Genomic DNA, 23,977 nt, shown 5'->3' with positions numbered 1-23,977 from the left:
GGGCGTGCTCCTGGTACAGGAGCAGGTATAGGAGTGCGGGGATGACCTGCAACTCGGGTTCCATACTGCCAGAATCAGTGAGCGTTTTCCCGTTCGTAGTCTGTTTCCGCCGTGTTTTTATCGGCGGTGCTCCCGCCCCGGAAAAGGTGGCGGATTGGTGGGTCGTGATAGGGTGGGCGGTACATTGTCTGCCGCCTGGCTGTTGGCGGAGACCGCCGCGCTGTTTGTTTGTGCCGCCGTGGCCGTCGGAGTGTTAATGCGGCGGGCTGTGTTGGCGGTTCCCGCCAGGGTCAGAATTGCATATTTTGGACCGCCGGCCTGTTGGCGGCTTGGCCGCCGCATTATCACCGACCGCCAGGGTCAGAATGAGGGCCATAATCTTACTCTTTTCCCTTTTATAGTCTCATACATGGTCACCGATTGCTCGAATTTTTGTCATGTCTTCGCACTTTTGTAGCTTTCCCTCAGAATCTACAATATTTCCTCCGAAGTGTCAATTGTTTGCATTGAAAGCTTATTAGCACAGCAAATCCGTTTTAGCATATTTTTCCCCATGACATTGAAACAGGAAAGATGATGACAATCTTCTGTTTCTTGCAAGAACTAAACAAGCATTTTGCAATGCAATGGGTCTTGCATTTTCTCGAGTTAGAGCTATAAGCACTGTACGTTTAGAACTGGACTTTTTTTGCCACATAAATTGGCCAACCCTATCTCATAATTTCAGCTTTTCCGGCCACATTTTGGTGGTCACTGGCAGCTACTGACTTCAGAAATCACAAGCCCTTGAGGAGAGACGAGATGACTGCACTACTGGGAAATAATTTTATTTTTATTTTAACAGAACTCATTTCAATGAGTGGAGCAGTCTGAGAAGATTTATGGCCCCAATAAAGGAGATAAGCAATGCCCTATGTGCGATGTCCTGAGTGCTGGCAGGGAGGGACCCTGGAGGGAGAGACACCAGATGTGACCCTAAGCAACTTTCACATCATTGCTTCTAGGTTTCGCTACATTCTACCAGACAGGGCATATTATGGCTTTTGTGAGCAGTGAGCTAAATGACTGGGTGTTTCTTTTGTAAAATATGCTCATTTTAGGAGCTAGAGTTAAACGAGGACAGCACTGGAATAAAGTCAAAACAAATGTCAGTGACATGGGAGTAGGTGGGAGGAATGGAATGCTGCAATAATGCGCAAGGCAACTACCAGCCTAAAACACCCACAGTGAAAGGGGAGCACCAAAGAAATAACAAAAATAGTCCATCACAGCAACAGATAAAGAAACCAAAGTGGAATAATACAGTAATTGGTCAATGCTCTGGAACAGAAAAAGGAGGGAAAAAAGGCAGAACTGACCACTAGGCAGCAAGAATTATTAAAGGACACTGCAACCAAAAAATGAAATCGCTTTAAGCCATGAGAAGTATACTAAAAGTATACACGAGTTCAAATGCTTACGCTCGACATAAAAAGGAGCATGAAAGTCACCATTTAATGCAAAAAGCCACAAGCGGATCACGTTGTGACCTACAAGTAGCAATTGCAATGTATGTGAGATTTACAGCTACTCTCAAAGAGGAAAACTTTGGAACTTTGTGCATACATAATGAAAAGTAAATGCAAAACTGAGACAAAACTCCATATCGCAGGAAGTGAGCACTGTAAGTGCTAAGATTCATGGCCGTATCACTCAAAGTGAATACTGGAAGGATTAAGTTAAGACAGGGCCATATCACATAAAGTGAGTGCTAAAATGATACTTTCTCAGCTAGGGATTTGGACTGACTGGTGTCTTCAGTAGTCAAAGAGCTGGAGCGGTTCTATTTGAGCACTTAAAAAGCGATTAATATTTGCTTGTGAAAGGATCAAGCCATGCAGCTTTTAGAAGGAAAAGTAGCAGCATTTGTTGCCATGTATCAAATAAAATTAGAACATTAAACAATGGCATACACAAAGCAAAAGAACAACACAGTTCAAATATAACAAGCCATATCACAACCAAACAGTCAATACAAAAGGCAATGCAATGACTAGACTACAACACAACAAAATCACAAAAATATAGCACAAAAGAACATCAGTACAAAAAATAGAACACATCACAACAACTAGAAATGTACCACATAACATATGTGTATAATCGCACTTGTCACACAAAATAGCACCTATAAATAATGTTTTCTTACTTGTTTTAGAGATGGGTAATAAAAGAAGACCCCTGGTTTCTGGAGAAAGTTTTAAACTGGAGGAGAACGCACAACCAAAGGTCCCTTTTGCCTTACTTGTCCTACAGTGTAGGAAATTCTGCCTGTGGATTTTCCTTCTGGTGAACTACTACTTCCTTTAGAAATCGGGGAGTTTTTCATTACCATCCAGCTGTATATTAGGTTGAAAATGAAATGCAATGTATTAGATGAGACAGAGATTCCAGAAGGTGGACAGGGTCATACTGAATCATTTGGCAATTTGGCAGAGTCCAAAAGGCTTGCCTCACAGATCAGTGCATGGGCTGGTTTTTTGTATGTCTTTGGGTCTCTTTGATGGCGTGGTGGGCTGTTATGTTTACGTCCTTGGTGCATACCAGGTATGCGAGGGGTGTGCTTACAGCATGTGGTGTAACACGTGTGAGCAATCACCCCTGTTAGAGGAAGAGCAGTTGGTTTAACCGAGGGTTAAGTGAGGGTTAATAAAAGAGGCGAGAGCTGCGCGCGAAAGCGGACGGCGCAAGGCATGCAAGCGGATATCAGTGTCTGTGTGTTTTATTACAATACGTTATGCGCCCGTAATTACTTGCAGAATAACAGCCCCCTAATTCAGACGTAACAAATTGGCGACGAGTGGGGAAGAACCATGCGGCCGGTCGAGCGGTGTTTTTCAGCTGCGTGCACCACCAACGCGCGCTGAAAAGGAAGGCGCGACCGCTCGAAGAAACGATCAATACGGCGCCTGGGGAGAGAAAGGGCTCACGATCGGAGCACAGAAGGTGAGCGCGCTCATGCGCCGATAAATGAAGGCAACAGCTGATTCTGACTCAGAGGCAGAACAAACGGTGAAATCAAACAGAGTGAATCCTTTGGGGCGGTGAGTTATAACAGTGGCCCCGCCCCCCTCCCCCCCAAAAAAAGGAGCACAAGGTCGGTGAGAAAAGGGATAACATGAAGGAAAAGAGTGCAGTAATCGCGCTCATGCACAGGAGAGTTTCGGTCAGAAAGCACGAACTCTAGTAAAAAAAAAAAAAAGGAAGACTCACCTACGTGGAAAAATCAACAATATGGCCACATTCCCAGCATTAGAACCGTTTGTCATGGAGGGGCCTCCATCAGCGCAAGCCGCCAAATGGAAACTATGGATGGAACGCCTAGAAAACTATTTTGCAGCCACCGCGTTACACCCGGAGAGACAAAGACTGATGCTTCTTCATATGGGCGGAGTAATGCTGCACAAAATTACCAAAAACAGTGACGGAGGAAGGACCCCCATTTAATTACCAAACTCTAAAAAGGGCAATAACGGCATACTTTGAACCAATGGTGAATCCTGACTATGAACGTTTCATCCTACGACAAGCAAGACAACAACAAGATGAGTCGGTAGATTCCTACTACGCAAGATTAAAGGAACTGGCCAGCACATGCACATTGCCAGATACCAATGATGAAATAAGGGCGCAATTTATTCAAGGATGTCATTCCACAAAACTCAGAGAGCACATTCTGCAGATCCCAGGCATGACAATGGAGGACATGCTGACCATAGGCAGGTCGAAGGAACTATCCAGAGTTAGAGCGGCACACATGGAGTCGGCGCTTGCACAACACATCAAAACAGAACCAGTGAATGTCGTGGCCGCAGGGATCACAACAAAAAGAAAAGACAAGACAAAACCAACCGGCAATCACCGATCTTGTTACATGTGCGGAGGACTGTTCCCACATCAAGGCAAATGCCCGGCTTTGGGGAAACAATGCACAAATTGCCAAAAGTTAAATCACTTTGCAAAGGTCTGTCGTTCAAATCACAGAGCAAGGGGAGACATGCAAAGGACAAGGCAAGGTGTAAAAGCAATCCAACCCCCAGATCTTATCCCCGACATGGATGATGATGATGAGCCAGAAGGGAGGTGTACATTATTCACGCCGCTGAACCAGGTAGTCAAATCCGGAAGAAAATCCCAAAATGCAAAGTGCAGGTGGCCGGACACCAAGTAACAGCCCTAATTGACACCGGGGCCTCAATCAACATAATAGCGCAATCAGCATTGGATCAAATGCCAAATCCTCCGACTCTCCGCCACACGGCAGTACAGGTGTTCGCGTTTGGATCAACCCAACCGCTCCCAATGGCAGGAGTGTTCAGGACAAGCATCACTCATGACGAGACAACTGTGCAAGCCAAAGTGTACGTCACCAAGATCGGGACAGGAATGTTACTCAGCTGTCGAACGGCTGAAGAACTGAAGTTGGTAGCGTTTGCATTCAGCATACATGCGGAAGAGTTTGAGAATCTGCAAGAAGAATACGCCGAGTTGTTCCAAGGAATTGTCTGTCTCAAGGACCGTCAAGTAAAACTGCACATAGACCACTCCATAGAACCGGTAGCACTAAAACACAGGCGCATAGCTTTTCACCTCAGGCCACAGGTGGAGGCTGAGTTAAGGAAATTGGAAGAGGCGGACATCATTGAAAAGGTGGAAGGACCAACTCCATGGGTGTCGCCCATTGTCGTCACCCGAAAACCAAAGCAACCAGGCGAGGTATGCATATGCGTGGATATGCGCCTTCCAAATGTGGCCATTCGGAGGGAACGTCACCTAACTCCCACGGTTGATGATATAGTGACAGAAGTCAGCGGATCCAAATGTTTTTCAAAAATGGACCTAAGAGCAGGATATCATCAGCTCATGCTAGCCCCCAAGTCTAGAACAATCACCACGTTCTCCACCCATGTGGGACTGAGGAGATACAGACGCCTAAGTTTTGTCATTGCCAGTGCGGCAGAGGTCTTTCAGGACACAATAAGAGGAGTGCTGGCCGGATTAGAAGGAGTCATCAATGTGAGTGATGATATCTTAGTGCATGCGCCCACGGTGGAAGTCCACCTACAGAGGCTGAGAGCAATATTTCAAAGATTACACACAAATGGACTGACATTACACAAGGAAAAATGTGAATTCTTGAGGCAGGACATTGCCTTCTTTGGGTACCATTTTTCAGAGAAAGGTGACTAATCCGATCCAGAGAAGGTGGCGGATATTAAGTCGGCGACTGCCTCCACATCGGTCACAGGTGTTCGTAGTTTCCTGGGGATGGTAACTTACTGTGGCAGGTTCATTCAAAATCAGACCTCCCTCACTGCCCAACTGCGTGAATTGACAAAAGCCCATACTCCATGGGAATGGAATCGGACACATGAAAAGGCATTTCAGGACACAAAAAAAGCACTGTCTGCAGAGACAACCTTAGTGTTTTTGATCCTACCAAGGAGACGGAACTGTCAGTAGATGCCAGCCCCGTATGTCCCGGAGCCGTGCTGTCACAAAGAGGAAAAGAAGGCGAGTGGGCACCCGTAGCATATGCCAGCAGAGCTTTGACGCCAACAGAACAACGATATTCTCACATAGAGAAAGAGGCACTAGCGGTAAACTGGGCATGTCGCCACTACCATCTATACATTTACGGTCACCCTTTTGAAATATATACAGATCACAAGCCACTCATTCCGCTATTCAACAAAACGGCGTCGCAGCCTCCCCCGAGAATCGAGAAATGGGTTCTTCAACTACAGGGATATCAGTTTTCCGTCATATATTGCCCAGGTGCTCATAATCCTGCTGACTATCTATCGCGACATGCCCGGCCAGTCACAGAAAGCAAAGAAGAGGAAATAGAGCATACCGAGGAGTATGTAAGACTGATAGTGGAGAGATCTCGGCCTTTGCCCATGTCCCTCAACGAAATACAAGAGGCCACAAAGGAGGACGAAGTTTTGCAAATGGCCATTTCATGTGTCAGTGACGGAAGGTGGCACCTGCTGAAACAAAACATATCTCTGAGAACCGCAGAGGCCACCAACACATTGCAAGCACTATTTCGAGTCAGACACAAACTGGCAGTGTCATCAGAACATTGCCTTTTGCGAGGTAACCGTCTTGTCATCCCTGAACGGCTGAGACAAAGGACAGTTGACGTGGCCCATGTTGCTCACCAGGGCATCGTGAAAACCAAAGCGAGACTGAGAAGCAAAGTGTGGTTTCCGGGTATGGATGCCCATGTGGAGCAAACCATACAAAGGTGCCATGTTTGCCAACTGGTGGGGCCGATGGAGCCGCCACCCCCCATCATCACTGAGCCCATCCCAACCAATCCATGGCAGAGAGCCAGTGCAGATCTAGGAAATTTACCAGATGGACGACATATGTTGGTAATAATTGACGATTTCTCAAAATACCCTGAGGTGGAGCTGCTGGAATCCACTGTCACTGAGAGGGTTATATCCTGTCTGGAGAAAATAATGGCTACCCATGGGATAAAACAGGAGCTAAGAACGGATAATGGTCCCCCGTTTTCAAGTCATGACTTTGCATCATATCTGGCATCACATGCGATCCAACACATAAAAATCACGCCGCGATGGCCCCAAGCCAATGGAGAGGCAGAGCGATTTATGAGGACTTTAAAAAAAGTTTTGAGAATAGCGGTGGCCAAAGAAAGGAACCTGGACTGTGCTATTTTTGAATTCCTCAGAGAGTATCGTCTGACGCCACACAGCGCGACAGGAGTGTCCCCGAGTTCAATCTGTATCCCACGTGAGGTAAGAGATGCCATCCCTCAGGTGGGAAGCACAACAGTGAAACAGAAACAAGTGGAAACGAAATTGCAAAGCAGACACATTCAAAATGAGCGAATGTCAAAAAAAAGGAGGGCTCGGATGAGGTATTTAAAAGCTGGCGATGTGGTCCTGGTGAAAAATAGACATCCGGGTGGAAAATTCAAAACACTGTTTGAACCAGAAGTATGGACAGTCACCCGAGTAAAAGGAACTTTGGTAACAGCCATGCGAAAGAATGAAACAGTAACGAGAAACATCTCATGGTTCAAGTTATATCATGGGAAACCCTGGGAGTCCGAGAGGTTTGAAGTAAGCAATGAACCATCTGTGGGTGATGAGGAGTTTTCACTAAAAGGTCCCCTCCAAGCCGGTGGAGAATCGGAAGCAAGGTACAACACCTCGTTGAAAGCACCTGAAGGAGTGAGGAGAGAATTGCAGCTGAGGTGCCAGCAGCGGTCGGTCAGAGAGGAGGCATGGACAGGTACAGCCTACGACCCCGAATTTCAGCTCCTGAAAAGCTGAAAGACTATGGGGGTCATTCCAACCCTGGCGGTCGGTGTTAAAGCGGCGGCCAACCCGCCAACAGGCAGGCGGTAAAAAAAATTGAATTCTGACCCTGGCGGAAACCGCCAACAGAGACCGCCACTTTAACACTCCGACCGCCACGGCGGGACAAACAAACAGTGCGGCGGTCACCGCCAACAGACAGGCGGGAGACAATGTACCACCCACCCTATCACAACCCACCAATCCGCCACCTTTTCCAGGGCGGTAGCCCCGCTGATAAAAACACAGCGGAAACAGCCATTACGAACGGAAAACGCTCACCTCTACACACTCCACGAGGAATCTGGACAGCATGGAACCCGAACTACACATCCTATCAGCTATTCTCTTCCTGCTCCTCTACCATGAGCACGAACGCCGGCGCAGGAGACAACAGTGAGTACTGCACCTACGACACAGGGGAGGGGGGAGGCAAAAAAATACGGGGACACCCACCCTCACCCTCACCCACAACTACATACACATCAATGCAGAGCAACAACTCAGAGTGACACCCCCAAAACCCCCAGAAGAATGCAAAGACAAAATAAAATGATCATGAAATTTGAAGTATATTGTACGGCTAAGTAAAAAAATATATCAAACATCTATAAATATATAGACATATGTAAATTGTCCAGTCCAAATTGGGTATCAGCCATTGTTCGTGGGCCAATGGGCCTAAACACATGGGCAAAGCCCACACAGGATACCCGACTCCAATGGAGAGAACACTGCAGGGGCATCAGATAGCAAAACTACAGGCACCTCAGGGGGAAGGGAAGGGGGGACACCTCAGCCAGATGAGTCCACAACGCCAGATCCATGAGGGGCCTCCATGGTCACTGTTCAATCCTGGGGAGTGCAAAGCCACAGTCTCACAAGTCTCTACAGTGGGTGGATAGCCCACTGTGCCATCCTGGGGAGTGCAAAGCCACAGTCTCACAAGTCTCTACAGTGGGTGGATTGCCCACTGTGCCATCCTTGGAAGTGCAAAGTCACAGTCTCACAAGTGGATTACAGACTCCACTGGTTCTGGAGGAGGCATGGTGCCCAGAGTGCTTCGTGCAGCCCTGCCCGACACAGATGCGGGCCTGCCCCTTCTGCCAATGGGCCAGCGGTGCTTGAGACGGCGGTGCCCAGTGGAGCGGTGCAGAGACGGCGGTGCCCAGCGGAGCGGTGCTTGAGTTGAAGGGCCCAGCGGAGCGGGGCTTGAGTTGAAGGGCCCAGCGAAGCGGTGCTTGAGATGAAGGGCCCAGCGGAGCGGTGCTTGAGATGAAGGGCCCAGCGGAGCGGTGCAGAGACGGCGGTGTCCAGCGGAGCGGTGCTTGAGATGAAGGGCCCAGCGGAGCGGTGCTTGAGATGAAGGGCCCAGCGGAGCGGTGCAGAGACGGCGGTGCCCAGAGGAGCGGTGCTTGAGATGAAGGGCCCAGCGGAGCGGTGCTGAGACAGCGGTGCCCAGCGGAGCGGTGCCTGAGATGAAGGGCCCAGCGGAGCGGTGCAGAGACAGCGGTGCCCAGCGGAGCGGTGCTTGAGATGAAGGGCCCAGCGGAGCGGTGCAGAGACGGCGGTGCCCAGCGGTGCTTGAGTTGAAGGGCCCTGTTCAGCGGTGCTTGAGATGAAGGGCCCTGTTCAGCGGTTCTTGACTTGAAGGGCCCTGTTCAGCGGTGCTTGAGATGAAGGGCCCTGTTCAGCGGTTCTTGACTTGAAGGGCCCTGTTCAGCGGTCCTTGACTTGAAGGGCCCTGTTCAGCGGTTCTTGAGACGGCGGTGCCCTGTTCAGCGGTGCTTGACCTGAAGGGCCCTGTTCAGCGGTTCTTGACTTGAAGGGCCCTGTTCAGCGGTGCTTGACTTGAAGGGCCCTGTTCAGCGGTTCTTGAGATGGCGGTGCACTGTTCAGCGGTGCTTGAGTTGAAGGGCCCTGTTCAGCGGTGCTTGACTTGAAGGGCCCTGTTCAGCGGTTCTTGAGACGGCGGTGCCCTGATCAGCTGTGCTTGACCTGAAGGGCCCTGTTCAGCGGTTCTTGAGACGGCGGTGCCCTGTTCAGCGGTGCTTGACCTGAAGGGACCTGTTCAGCGGTTCTTGACTTGAAGGGCCCTGTTCAGCGGTGCTTGACTTGAAGGGCCCTGTTCAGCGGTTCTTGAGACAGCGGTGCCCTGTTCAGCGGTGCTTGACCTGAAGGGCCCTGTTCAGCGGTTCTTGAGACGGCGGTGCCCTGTTCAGCGGTGCTTGACCTGAAGGGCCCTGTTCAGCGGCTCTTGACTTGAAGGGCCCTGTTCAGCGGTGCTTGACTTGAAGGGCCCTGTTCAGCGGTTCTTGAGATGGCGGTGCCCTGTTCAGCGGTGCTTGACTTGAAGGGCCCTGTTCAGCGGTCCTTGACTTGAAGGGCCCTGTTCAGCGGTTCTTGAGACGGCGGTGCCCTGTTCTGCGGTGCTTGACCCTAAGGGCCCTGTTCAGCGGTTCTTGAGACGGCGGTGCCCTGTTCAGCCGTGCTTGACCTGAAGGGCCCTGTTCAGCGGTTCTTGACTTGAAGGGCCCTGTTCAGCGGTTCTTGAGAAGGCGGTGCCCTGTTCAGCGGTGCTTGAGTTGAAGGGCCCTGTTCAGCGGTGCCTGAGATGAAGGGCCCTGTTCAGCGGTTCTTGAGACGGCGGTGCCCTGTTCAGCGGTGCTTGACCTGAAGGGCCCTGTTCAGCGGTTCTTGACTTGAAGGGCCCTGTTCAGCGGTCCTTGACTTGAAGGGCCCTGTTCAGCGGTTCTTGAGACGGCGGTGCCCTGTTCAGCGGTGCTTGACCTGAAGGGCCCTGTTCAGCAGTTCTTGACTTGAAGGGCCCTGTTCAGCGGTGCTTGACTTGAAGGGCCCTGTTCAGCGGTTCTTGAGACGGCGGTGCCCTGTTCAGCGGTGCTTGAGTTGAAGGGCCCTGTTCAGCGGTGCTTGAGATGAAGTGCCCTGTTCAGCGGTGCTTGAGATGAAGTGCCCTGTTCAGCGGTTCTTGAGACGGCGGTGCCCTGTTCAGCGGTGCTTGACCTGAAGGGCCCTGTTCAGCGGTTCTTGACTTGAAGGGCCCTGTTCAGCGGTCCTTGACTAGAAGGGCCCTGTTCAGCGGTTCTTGAGACGGCGGTGCCCTGTTCAGCGGTGCTTGACCTGAAGGGCCCTGTTCAGCGGTTCTTGACTTGAAGGGCCCTGTTCAGCGGTGCTTGACTTGAAGGGCCCTGTTCAGCGGTTCTTGAGACGGCGGTGCCCTGTTCAGCGGTGCTTGACTTGAAGGGCCCTGTTCAGCGGTTCTTGACTTGAAGGGCCCTGTTCAGCGGTGCTTGAGATGAAGGGCCCTGTTCAGCAGTTCTTGACTTGAAGGGCCCTGTTCAGCGGTGCTTGACTTGAAGGGCCCTGTTCAGCGGTTCTTGACTTGAAGGGCCCTGTTCAGCGGTCCTTGACTTGAAGGGCCCTGTTCAGCGGTTCTTGAGACGGCGGTGCCCTGTTCAGCGGTGCTTGACCTGAAGTGCCCTGTTCAGCGGTTCTTGACTTGAAGGGCCCTGTTCAGCGGTGCTTGACTTGAAGGGCCCTGTTCAGCGGTTCTTGAGACGGCGGTGCCCTGTTCAGCGGTGCTTGACCTGAAGGGCCCTTTTCAGCGGTTCTTGACTTGAAGGGCCCTGTTCAGCGGTGCTTGACTTGAAGGGCCCTGTTCAGCGGTTCTTGAGACGGCGGTGCCCTGTTCAGCGGTGCTTGACTTGAAGGGCCCTGTTCAGCGGTTCTTGACTTGAAGGGCCCTGTTCAGTGGTGCTTGACATGTGTATCCAGGTCACCAGATCCTGCCATTACATGGATTTCACTCGCCACCTGACATGTGGCTGCCGGGCCCTTCGTGCACATCTGTCTTGTCGCTTGCGGGGCCCTCCTGTGCTGCCGTCCCAGGCCCGTGGGTGTCCTCCTGCACACCTGGAATGGGGCTGGTGGGGCCCTCCTGGGCAGTTCGCCTGCTGCCGGACTTGTCGGGCGTGCTGCCCTTGCCACCCTTCCCTGCTCGTCTGTGGCCCTTTCCTCCCTTTGGCGGCGTGCCAGGTGGCACCCCACTCCCTGACGGTGCCAGGGTAGTGCTTTTGGAGGCTGCTGTCTTTGGCCTGTCGCGCCGGGCACTGGCTTTCTTGGCTTTTTTTTCAGGGGGTGGGCTGGCCGTCTCTTTACTCCTGGCAGAAGTAGCTGGCCTTGAAGGTGGTGGACTCCAAAATCCTTGGACTATTGTCTTTGTAGGGCCAGGTTTTGTGGTGGCTGAGGTGCTGATTGGAGTCTTAAGAGATGGAGGGGGTGGGTCAGTTGTTGGAAAGAGGTCAAGGTTGGAAAGGAAAATCAATTTAGAAAGACAGGGACGGGTAGTTGGAGTGGGTATGGGAGTGGAGGAAGAGGATGTGGTTGTAGGAGAGTGAAGTCTGGTGTCTTTGGGTGCAGGTGCTTGTGCTGGAGGCTGTTGTGAGGTGGATGGCTGTTGGGTAGGTGGCTGACTGCGTTTGTGTGGTTTGGAAGAGGGTGTGACAGACACACTGGGAGAGGACACAGGGGACGTGTAAATGGTAGTGGGGGTGGTGACTGCACGTGTGCGGAGTGTTCTGGTGGGTGTGCTGGTGATTGACATAGTGGCTGAAGATGTGGTGCATGCAAGTGTGAGTGGAGATGTCACAGGGAGGGAGGAGGGAGACGAGGAGGAGGGGGACACAGAGGAGGCAGTGGCTGTTGGCATGTCTGCATGTGGATGTTGCTTGTGTGAATGCTTGTGGGATGTGTGGTGCTTATGTCTGGATGAGCTTCCCTTGGGTGTTGAGGTGTGTGCAGGCAGGTCTGTAGGTGTGTCTGGGATAGGCAGAGGTACAGGGGAGTGGGACTGGGTTGAGGAAGTTGGAGGAGGGAGGCAGGAGACAGGAGACAGGGACAATGGCTGCCGTCAGTGCTGAGGCCAGAGCGTTGAACGATCGCTGATGGGCAGCCTGACCCGAATGAATGCCCTCCAGGTATGCATTACTCCGGTGCACCTCCCTTTCTACAGCCTGGATGGCACTCAAAAGGGTAGACTGCCCAACAATGAGCATCCTCAGGAGGTCAATGACCTCCTCACTGAGGGCAGCAGGGGTAACTGGGGCAGGGCCTGAGGTGCCTGGGGCGAAGGAGATGTCCACCTTCCTGGGTGAGCGGGCACGGGGCAAAGGCTGAGGGGCTGCTGGGAGGGTGGAGCTGGTGCGCTGGGTGGCGGCTGTACCTGTTGTTTGCGGTGGGCACGGATGTTGCCGCCACCACAAGGGAGCTCCCTTCCGAGGACGTGTCTGTGTCGCTGGTGTCACCATGTGTCCCCGCTGTGGAGCTCCCCTCACCCTCCGTCTCACTGGTGAATTCCGAGTCAGTTGCATGGCCCTCCATGGCCATGTGAGATGCAGCTCCCTCGTGCTCCGATGCTACTTCTCCTCCGCCTGATGATGCTAATGCACACATGAACAGGAAGACCACCAAAAAAGGGGGGGGGGGGAAACAAAGACATGTTGATTGCATGCATTGGCGACACCGTTGGCGGAGAGGACAGACACCGAAGCCCCCTGCACTACGCCGCGCACTTGGGGTACACTACTCAATCCGTGGGACATGGCCTACAAGCCTATGGACGACAACTCCACACATAGGTGACACAGGGCCATGAATAGCTGTACTAGGCAACCTACAGAGGTGGGGGGCGGGGGCACAGGGCCATGCCTAACGGAGAGGCCTAGCCTACAGAAATCGCCCTGGCCTAGGGATACCCACAGCCCTCCTCCCCCACCCAGACACCTCCAATGTGCGCAAAATCAGCAGAATGTGCTTGTACCACCCCCTTGTGTCTGCTGTGATGTCCTCACACGCCCATCCAAATCGGGGTAGGCCACCGCCAGGATCCGGGACATCAGGGGGGTCAAGGTACGACTGGCACCCCTCCTACGTTGGGAGGCCATCCCCAGCAGAGCCTCCGCAGTCTTCCTGCTCCCGCGGCGGATGTCCTCCCACCTTCCGGCAGTGGGTGCCCCGTCTGTTGTGGACCCCCAGGGTCCGAACGTCCTTGGCGATGGCATGCCAAATGTTGATTTTCTGATGGGCGCTAACCTATGTGACATGTACAGGGGGAGAAAATAAAAAATCATCACCTTCTGCATGCTCGATGTGAGTGGCCCCCCATCCCCACCCTTGCCATGTGGCACATGCTCTCATCTGTCGTTTGATGCATGCCTCATTCGCACCCCTCCCCACCATCTTTCATTCACCCCACTCAACCCAGGCATTGGCTACAAAGCATGGTCCCAGTGTACTTACCTGTTGGTCTGGAGGACCGTAGAGTAGCGCATACTGGGGGAGGACCCCATCCACGAGTTTCTCCAATTCTTCAGAAGTGAAGGCAGGGGCCCTTTCCCCAGTAGCAGCAGCCTTTGTCTCTTCCAGACCGAGGTCACAGCAGCACTTGCAGTATAGGTCCTCTCCTGTGAATGATCAGGTATCGAGTGATTAAGCAGATAGAAAATGGCGGTCACGCCTGCGGCGGTGCGTACCGCGGCGGGGCGTACCGCGACCGCCAGCGCACATCGTCATTGGCTCCTGAAACTCAATGTTAACCAATGCGGCTTTGCGTCGCGGTCTTCGACCGCCTACCGCCACGGTGTGCCACGCCAGCGCATTGACCTCACATCCCACTGTCGCACTTCACAGGTCAGGCAGCCGCCATTTCAAGGGCCCCCATATCTTAATTTCTACTGCGTCACACATGCCTAGGCCTTGCATCTACACTCATACAAGCCATTCAATGCATTGAGAATCGTTTACTGTGCAAGCTGTGGGAACGTACCTGTGGGTTGATTGACTCTGTGCTCCATGTTGTCCTTCCTAGGCACCGTCCGCTGGGACTTGCGAGGAGATGGAGGAATCTTCCCGTGTACAGACCGCTGGTGGACCTGTCAACAATGGAAGAAAGACATGTCATACTGACATACAGGCTTGACAGAGCCACTATACAGGAACTGTGTGCCCAGCTGGAGCCAGACCTAATGTCACCCATCCGCCAACCCACAGGGATCCCCCCTCTAGTGCAGGTTCTGTCAGTACTCCATTTTTTGGCAAGTGGGTCATTTCAAACAACAGTGGCCATTTCATCAGGGATGTCTCAGCCTATGTTTTCCAAGGTGTTGTCCAGAGTGTTGTCTGCCCTGCTGAAATACATGTGGAGCTACATTGTTTTCCCTGAGGTGGGCGATTTGGCTACAGTCAAGGGTGATTTCTATGCGCTTGGACATATTCCCAACATCATTGGTGCAATTGATAGGACACATGTTGCTTTGGTCCCCCCCAGCAGGAGTGAACAGGTGTACAGGAACAGAAAAAGTTATCATTACATGAATGTCCAGGTGGTCTGTTTGGCTGACCAGTACATCTCCCATGTAAATGCCAAGTTCCCTGGGTCAGTGCATGACGCGTACATCATGCAAAATAGCAGCATCCCTTCCGTGATGGAACTAATTCAGAGACACCGTGTGTGGCTAATTGGTGACTCTGGTTACCCCAACCTGTCATGGCTACTGACCCCAGTGAGGATTCCAAGGCAAGGGCAGAGGAACGGTACAATGAGGCCCATGGGCGTACTAGGAGGGTGATCGAGCGGACCTTCGACCTCCTGAAGGCCAGGTTTAGGTGCCTCCATATGACAGGTGGATCCTTAATGTACCAAAGAAGGTGTGCCATATCATCGTGGCCTGCTGTATGCTTCACAACCTGGCTTTGCGACGCCAGGTGCCTTTCCTGCAGGAGGATGGTCCAGATGATGGTGTTGTGGCAGGTGTGGAGCCTGCGGAGAGTGAAGAGGAGGAAGACGAAGAGGACGACACAGACAACAGGGACACAGTAATACAGCAGTATTTTCAATGACATACAGGTAAGAATCAACACCGGCATTTTACATTTTCTTAAAGTCTCCTGCCTCTCTACTGTCTGAGTTTCCCCCCAGTGTAAGTTAACTGAGTTGTGACTTTCCCTTCCAATTTCAGAGATGTGGGCCCCACTCCGTGACCTCTGCTTTGTTTCCCCATGGACTACAGCTGTGTGACAGTGGTATGTTGTCATCACAATGTAACTGGACATTTTGGCACGGTTCTGTGTAATACATTTGTTCAAAAATACAGGCAGACTCCAGATTATTTTTGTGCGAAAAGTGTGTTTATTAAAGTGCTCAATTTTGGGAAATGGTTGCAATTCGGTGATGGGTGATGGTGGAGGAATGTCCATGGCAGAGTCCAGATTTTCAGTCTCACAGGTGCATTGTCCATATGCCTGTGGAAGGTGGAGCAGGGCAGTTTAAGGTTGGACAGGGTGACAATGTGGGACAGTGGGATGACAATCAGGGGGTATCCTTTGCTGGCGGGGGTCTTGGCATCCTACTCTGTCTTCTTCCTAGATCTCAGGCACCGCTTGCGGGGTGGTTCTCCTTCTGCAGGGGGTGGGGTTCTGGTGGCCTGTTGTTCTTGTGTCGGGCCTTCTGTCCACTAGCGCTGGCGGAGGTGGTAGCCTGTTCTTGGTCCATGCCAGTGACAGGGGCCCTTTGTGGTGCCACATGGTCCCGCAATGTGCTGACAATCTGATTGAGAGCCACAACGATGGTGCCCATTGCGGAACTGATGTTTCTGAGTTCTTCCCTGAACCCCATAAACTGTTCCTCCTGCAGTACCTGGATCTCCTGGAACCTGGCCAGGACCGTCGCCATAGTCTCCTGGGAGTGGTGGTATGCTCCCATGATGGAGGATAGGGCCTCATGGAGAGTGGATTCCCTGGGCCTGTCCCCCCCCTGTCGCACAGCAGCCCTCCCAGTTCCACTGTTTCCCTGGGCCTCTGTCCCCTGGACCATGTGCCCACTACCACTGCCCCCAGGTCCCTGTTGTTGTTGGGGTGGTGGGTTAACCTGGGTGCCCTGTAGTGGTGGACACACCGCTGATTGACGTGTCCTGGAGACAGAGGCATGGGCCCGCTGGGTGGGTGCTGTGCTGGTGTTCCCAGAGGGGGGTAGGTCTGCTGTGGCCTGTGGCTGTCTGAGGGGAACCGACTGTCCCGAGGTCCCCGATGGGCCGGGCTGGTCATCTGGGTCCAGGGAGACAGAGCTGATGTCATCACTGTGGGCCTCTTCTGGGGGTGGAATGGACATTTCTGGACCCTCCTGGGCGGTGTGGTGGCGTTCGGGTCCTGCAGGGGTATAAGAGTATGGTTATTGCTTCTGTGTGTGCCATAGTGTGCAATGGGTGGCTGCCCGTGTACCCCAGTGCTGGCATTCCCTTGTGGGGGCTGTTGTGACGGTGGTTTGGGGGGGGATGGGTATGTGCAGTGGGCATGCTTAGGTGATGGGTGTCCGTGGTTTGTGGTCGCATGCAGGGCTTGGTGTTGGGATGGGTGGGTTGTGATGGTGAGACATTAGCAAGGAGGATGTGTGATGGGGGTGGGGGAGAGGATGGGGGTATGATTTGGCATGCCGGTGGATGGGGGGGGATGAAGTAGTTGAGATTAGACTTACCAGAGTCCATTCCTCTGCTTACTCCTGCGAGGCCCTCAGGATGCAGGATCGCCAAGACCTGTTCCTCCCATGTTGTAAATTCTGGGGGTTGCGGTGGGGGTTCGCCGCCAGTCTTCTGCACCGCGATGTTGTGTCTGGATACCATGGAACGCACCTTCCCCCATAGGTCGTTCCACCGCTTCCTGATGTCGTCCCGATTTTGTGGATGCTGACCCACAGCGTTGACCCTGTCCACTATTCTTTGCCATAGCTCCATCTTCCTGGCAATGGTGGTGTGCTGCACCTGTGTCCCGAAGAGCTGGGGCTCTACCCGAACTATTTCCTCCACCATGACCCTGAGTTCAGCGTCTGAAAACCTGGGGTGTCTTTGGGGTGCCATTGGGTGGTGTGGATGAGGTGTGGGGTGGTGTTTGTGGTGATGAGTGTGGTGGTGTGTGGTGTTTTGTGCGTGGATGTTGTGTGAGTGATGGTGTAATGTGCCTGTGAATGCTCTGTACTAGCTGGTGGTGTCTCTCTCTGGCCTTAGTCAATAAATGGTGGTCGTAGGGGTTTGTGGGTGATGTGGGTGTGTGTTTTATATTGTGTTGGGTGTGTGGGAGTGGTGTTTGTATGTGTATCAGGTGTGTGTATTTCGAAATGTCCAATGTGGCAGTGTTTTGGAGCTGTGTGTGTATTTTGACCGCGGCGGTGTGTACCGCCAATGGAATACCGCGGTTGAAAGACCGCCGCGTGGATTCGTGGGTCGGAATGGAATGGGCGTATTTCTGTTGGCGTGACGGTGGAGGTTTGGTCATCGCCAGTTTTTCGCTGGCCGTTGCTGTGGCGGACTTTTGTGGATGTCGGGTTTTTGGCGGTTTGCCTGTTGCGGGTCAGAATGACTGTGGCGGTTTCCCGCGGCCGCGGCGGTGTTATTGCGGTCTTCTGACCGTCGGTAAGCGCCTTTTACCGCCGAGGTCAGAATGACCCCCTATGTGCGGTATTAGTTGGACTTTTGAGGAGATACGGGGGTCTCTCAGTGTGAGTCAGGGAAATGCAAAAACTGAATGCACAGATGTCATGTGTGTGTCGGGAAGTCACATGCCACGAATCTAGCTGTTTGCGTGTGTTTCTTTTAGTTCATGTTTGATTTAAATCCAAGTTGAGGAGGAATGTTATGTTTACGTCCTTGGTGCATACCAGGTATGCGAGGGGTGTGCTTACAGCGTGTGGTGTAACACGTGTGAGCAATCACCCCTGTTAGAGGAAGAGCAGTTGGTTTAACCAAGAGTTAAGTGAGGGTTAATAAAAGAGCTGAGAGCTGCGCGCGAAAGCGGACGGCGCGAGGCATGCAAGCGGATATCAGTGTCTGTGTGTTTTATTACAATACGTTATGCGCCCGTAATTACCTTGCAGAATAACAGCCCCCTAATTCAGAGGTAACAGTGGGCCAGGTTTCATTGTTGATTTTTCTGATATTACTAGAAACATTAACTGCAACAAGCACAAACAAGCTTGCAAATACCTATTTTACGTGCCTTTAAAAGTTTAAAACTGCCCTGATTTGCAAACGTGGTTCTTTTATTCAGCAATAAGATTCGCAAATGTTAGTCACTTTTCATTTGATGCTGGTAGCTATTTTCTGTCCAAGTCTTATCCTGAACATGGGGTGAATCTAGGTAGTGCAGTTCGACCCTTAATTTTTGCCACCAAATTATTTACATACAAAGCCAAGATCTGCATGCGAGAGATGAGTCTCACGCCGAGAGTATTATATATTGATTTATTTTTCGCTACATTGATATTCTGAAACGTAATACGATTTACACGCTTAGCGCAAAGCGTAGAAAAAAGTGTTGTCAGCACATTTTGTTGAAGTATATCATATGGATTTCCATCGTGTATCCGATGTAAACTGCTCCTTATTTGCTATTTGCCCGACTGCTCCGAGCTCTTTCCGAGCAACTGCCACTCGGTCCTCAAAAATGGGAGCCGCCGAGCATCCCAGTGATTACACACCATTACCAGGTTTCTACTTCTGCATACTACAGCAGGCAATCAATGCAGGTTTACATTTTATGAGACAAGGAGTTAACTTGTTCAATTACAGTGTAGACAGCTCTAGTCTTTTGTAACAAGTAATCTAGGTTGGGAAATCGATACTGACAGGTCGGATAATTTCATATTACCCTCAGCCAATCCGGAAGCCGCAAGTAATAGAGTTGTTGTTACAGTTCATTCTGGAGAGGCAGGATCAATAGCTGTAGAATAAGAGCCCTTTCAATGCATTTGCTGCATAAGTAACCCTGGAGGGGACGCTGGTGCCCCCAGTGACTCAGCAAGCTTTGATTTACAAGTCTAAAGAAAACAAAAACGCACCATGGGGTCTCTGCTCCTTGACCTGCAATTAAAGATGAGGATGATAACTTCCTGGAGGAAAGAAAGGATAAACACTATTCACGTGCCCTCCAGGACATAGGATGCAGAGGGTCAGAGGTCAAGACAACATGTTAATGTTTGATTAAAAAACCTGCTTGCACGTCCCATGAAATGAAAATACATCTATACAAGAAATGAAGCAGAAAAGAACGATTGTTGTAAAATAGACACCACCCTGTTAACGTTTCTCTCTTCGTTCCACCCTCACTTTCCTCTTTCATTCTTTAATCCTTTTAGTCATTGCTTCCGTCAATCCTACACCCATTTCTCCCTTCATTCCAATCCTCTTTCCCTTCATTCACAAATTATTTTCTTACTTAATTCTTCTGTTCCCCACTCCCACCCTTCTTTCATCCTGCATTCCCCTCTCTCTTTCCCACTGTCCAGTCCTCCCTAGGACTTGCTTCCATCCTCCTCTATTCTTCACTTCTTTCATCCTTTGCTTCACCCTGTTTACTCATTCTTTCCTCCATTATTCATTCCTTTCTCCATTACTTTGATTGCTACCATCACTACTTCTCCCTTCCTTACCTATCTCTTCATCCATACTTCCTTTCTTACTTTCCTTGTCTCTTTTTTAAATCCAGCTTTCCTTTTTGAAAATGTGTGATAGGCAGGGCCACTGAAATTATGCAGCAGGAAACTGCAGGGGTACTAAATTATGCACCAACAAACGGCAAAATGTGTGACATAATATGGATCATTTTGTGTTAGTATTATCTCATTATTTTGTAATTTTGTACTCGTGTTAACCCTATATGGACAGAAGAAGCAGTCTGACACCCAACTAGAGCAACAAGCAACAGAAAGATGGCTAATCAAACTTCACGAAGAGCTTTTCAGTGTGCAGAAACAAGTGCTGCTTCTCCGAATGGGAAAGGTTGAACCTTGTCTTACCCAAACAGAGGTACTGAGCAGAAAGACAGAATTCATTGGGCATTGCCTCCTATAGGAGAGGTGCTCAGAGCACATGCAGACCTAATTCCACATCACTTCCTTGTTAAGGAAAAGAGCCCACTCGAGGCACAGAACTAACTATGCCACGTTTGCTGATTCTGCGGATGTGCTTGATGCATGGGTATGCCTAAACATGCAGTACCAGGTTACCGAGAAGTAATTCAGATCAAGAATTGATCTAATAAAGTATATTTAAGCAGATGTCCTAAGCTCATAAATGGAACCAACCTTGCAACATCTACATCTGGTCCTTTAAATAAATTGTTTACAAGAGGGGCAGCAACCATAAAGTTATTCATGCAGATGTAGAGTGAAAGAGACACATTCAGCTATCCCTTTAAAAGGAAAAGGGAAACCGAATAAACCTTTCTGCATATGTATGGATGAGTCATTGAGTGTCTGAATGGCTGTAAGTATAGCTGTAACTGAGTGGCTGTGTCAGTGACTGTATTGAAGATTCAGTGGGTGTATGAGTGGCTGTTTCGTAAACTGAGTGAGTGAATCAGTCTTTGTTATAAATGGGGTCTCTGGTTGGCAGTCAGTTTGCACTCTGTCCAAGCAGGGACCCTCACTCTAGTCAGGGCAATGGAGATACACACTTAGATAATCCCTGCTCACTCCCTTGGTAGCTTGGCACAAGCAGTCAGGATTATCTCAAAGGCAATATGTAAAGTATTTGTGCCAACTCGCACAGTAATACAGTGAAACTACTACAAAATGGACACCAGACCAGTTTAGAAACATAGGCAATATTTATTTAAATCAAACAAGATCAAAACTACAAAAATACAGCATACACAAGTCAAGATATGAATTTTCAAAAGGATAAGAATCTTACACCATAGAAAACAATGGAAACGGCGTTATTACACAAAGTACATGGTTTGCGTCAAAAATTAAGCCGCACAGGCGAGCGTGCATCGAAAATGTCAATGATGCGTCGATTCTTTACTCACAGGTGAGGCCGAGTGTCACTTCTTCTTTGGACGGGTAGGTGATGCATCGTTTTCCGCAAAAGAGCGAGCTATCGAATTCTGGATGGGGCACCTCGTATCCGTGCAGGATTGCGTTGATTTTTGACGCCCATTAATGATGTGTGAGAAATCCGCCTACACGGGGTTGGAAAACCACACCACATTGGGTTTGTGTCGTTATCAGCAGCTGCAAGCGGGTATTGTGTCATTTCTCCAGCCGCAATGGGTCGATCTCCCAGCCGTGATGCAGGTAGAGTGTCAATTTTAGCCGCAAAGCAGGTGGCGTGTTGTTTTTCAGCCGCATTGCAGGTGGTGCATCGAAATTTTCCCCACACGGTGTCCTTTGGGTGGATTTCAGTTCTTTTTCTGTCAACTTCACCTCTCAAGGGTCCCGGAACTGGATGGGGCACCACTTAGGAGGGCTGGAGTCTCAGCAGAGAGTCCAGGTGCTGGCAGAAGAAGTCTTTGATGGCCCTGACACCTCAAAACAGGAGACAAGCTCAGTCCAAGCCCTTGGAGATTCTTCACAAGCAGGAAAATACCACAATGTCCAGTCTTTGTCCTTTCTATGGCAGAAGCAACAACTGCAGGCCAACCCAGCAAAGCACAGTCACAGGCAAAGGGGCAGTACTCCTCCTCCAGCTATTCAGCTCTTCCCCTTGGCAGAGGTTCCTCTGGAATCCAGAAGTCATCTAAAAATTTGGGGGTTTGGGCCCATTACTTATACCCATTTCTGCCTTTGACGTAGGAAAACTTCAAAGAAAAGTCTGTGTTGTTCACAAGATCCTGCCTTGCCCACGCCTGGCTCCAGAGTCACACCAGGGGGTTGGAGACTGCATTGGGTAAGGGCAGGCACTGCCCATTTAGTTGTAAGTGACCACTCCTCCCTTCACTCTAGTCCAGATGGCTCATCAGGATATGCAGACTACACCCCAGCTTCCTTTGTGTCACTGTCTAGAAGGATTCAGTCTGACCCAGGCAGGGAATACACATGCAGGCAGAGTCACAGAATGGTTTAATCATGAAAACACCCACTTTTTAAAAGTAGCATTTTCAAACAGACAATTTAAAAAGCAAATTTACCAAAAGATGTATTTTTAAATTGTGAGTTCAGAGACCCTAAACTGCAAATCTCTAGCTGCTCTCAAAGGGAAAACGCAGTTTAAGGACATTTAAAGGCAGCCTCCATGTTAACCTATGAGAGAGATAGGCCTTGCAAAAGTGAAAACTGAATTTGTCAGTATTTCACTGTTAAGACATGTAAAACACATCAGTACATGTCCCACCTTTAACATACACTGCACCCTGCCCATGGGACTAACTAAGGCCTACCTTAGGGGTGCCTTACATGTATAAAATGGGGCATTTGGGGCCTGGCAAGTGGGTACACTTGCCAGGTCGAATTAGCAGTTTAAAACTGTACACACAGACACTGCAGTGGCAGGTCTGAGCCATGTTTACAGGGCTACTCATGTTGGTGGCACAACCTGTGCTGCAGGCCCACTAGTAGCATTTGATTTACAGGCCCTAGGCACTTCTAGTGCACTTTACTGGGGACGTACTGGTAAATCAAATATGCCAATCATGGAAAAGCCAATTACACATACAATTTACACATAGGGAGCACTTGCACTTTAGCAATGGTCAGCAGTGGTAAAGTGCTCTGAGTAACAAAAACAGCAAAAACAGAGTCCAGTAGAGAGCAACAACCTGGGAAGTAGAGGCATTTTTTATATAGGATAGTGAGTGGTTGTGTGAGAACTTGTGTTGGTCAGTGAATGGTTGTGTGAATGGCTGGATGGGTGACTGAGTCGGTATGTAAGTGCCTGTTCATGTGAATGAGTTGGTGTGTGAATAGTTGTATAATTGAGTGATTGCGTGTGTAAGGACTGTAATAATGAGTCAGTGACCATGTCAGTGACTGTATAGGTGAGTGTGTGGGTGTGTGAGTGTTCCTACAGCTGATTAACTGGATGTGTCACTAGAATAGTGATCTATTAATGAGCTGTGTGAGAATGAGTGGGAGTGTCAGTGGGTGTATGGATGTATGAGTAGGTGTGTAAGTAACTGTATGAGTCTGTGAATACCTCAGCTAGTAGTGTATGGGTGAATAAGTAGTTGTATCAGTGGCTGTTTGACTACAGGAATGTCAGTATATCACTACTTTTATGCATCACTGAATAAGTATTTGAGTAGATGTGTGTGTGTGTGTGGTATACAAGAGTTTGTATCAGCAAATGAGTGGGTGTATGATTGTTTGTTTGGATGATGTCATCAGTGATGTCATCAGTGATGTCATGTTAGATGTCATCAGCGATGTTATCAGTGATGTCACTGACCATGTCAGGAGTGATGTAATATGTGAAGTAATAAGCAGTACATTTTGGGAGAACAAGTTATAGTTAGCTCAAGTAACTATAACTGCTAAATTTCTACGGTTTGGTACGAGTAAATTCATAACCTAACTATAACATCCATGTAACCTTTGCTTTTTTCAGTGAATTTCTAAGGTTTTTTATTCTATTTCCTAACTAAAATGTCCCTGTAACCTTTGGGTGTTTTTCAGTGAATTTCTAAGTTTTTTTAAAATTGTATTTCCTAACTATAACATCCCTGTAACCTTTGTTTTTTTCAATGAATTTCAATGTGAATTTCAATGTTTATTTTAACATATAGTAATTTTAATTACTATACATAATTCCAACCAC

This window comes from Pleurodeles waltl, chromosome 12 (assembly GCF_031143425.1).
Source record: "Pleurodeles waltl isolate 20211129_DDA chromosome 12, aPleWal1.hap1.20221129, whole genome shotgun sequence".
NCBI classification, from domain to species: domain Eukaryota; kingdom Metazoa; phylum Chordata; class Amphibia; order Caudata; family Salamandridae; genus Pleurodeles; species Pleurodeles waltl.
The sequence above is the reverse complement of the archived record's forward strand: the minus strand, read 5'-3'. Positions refer to the sequence as shown.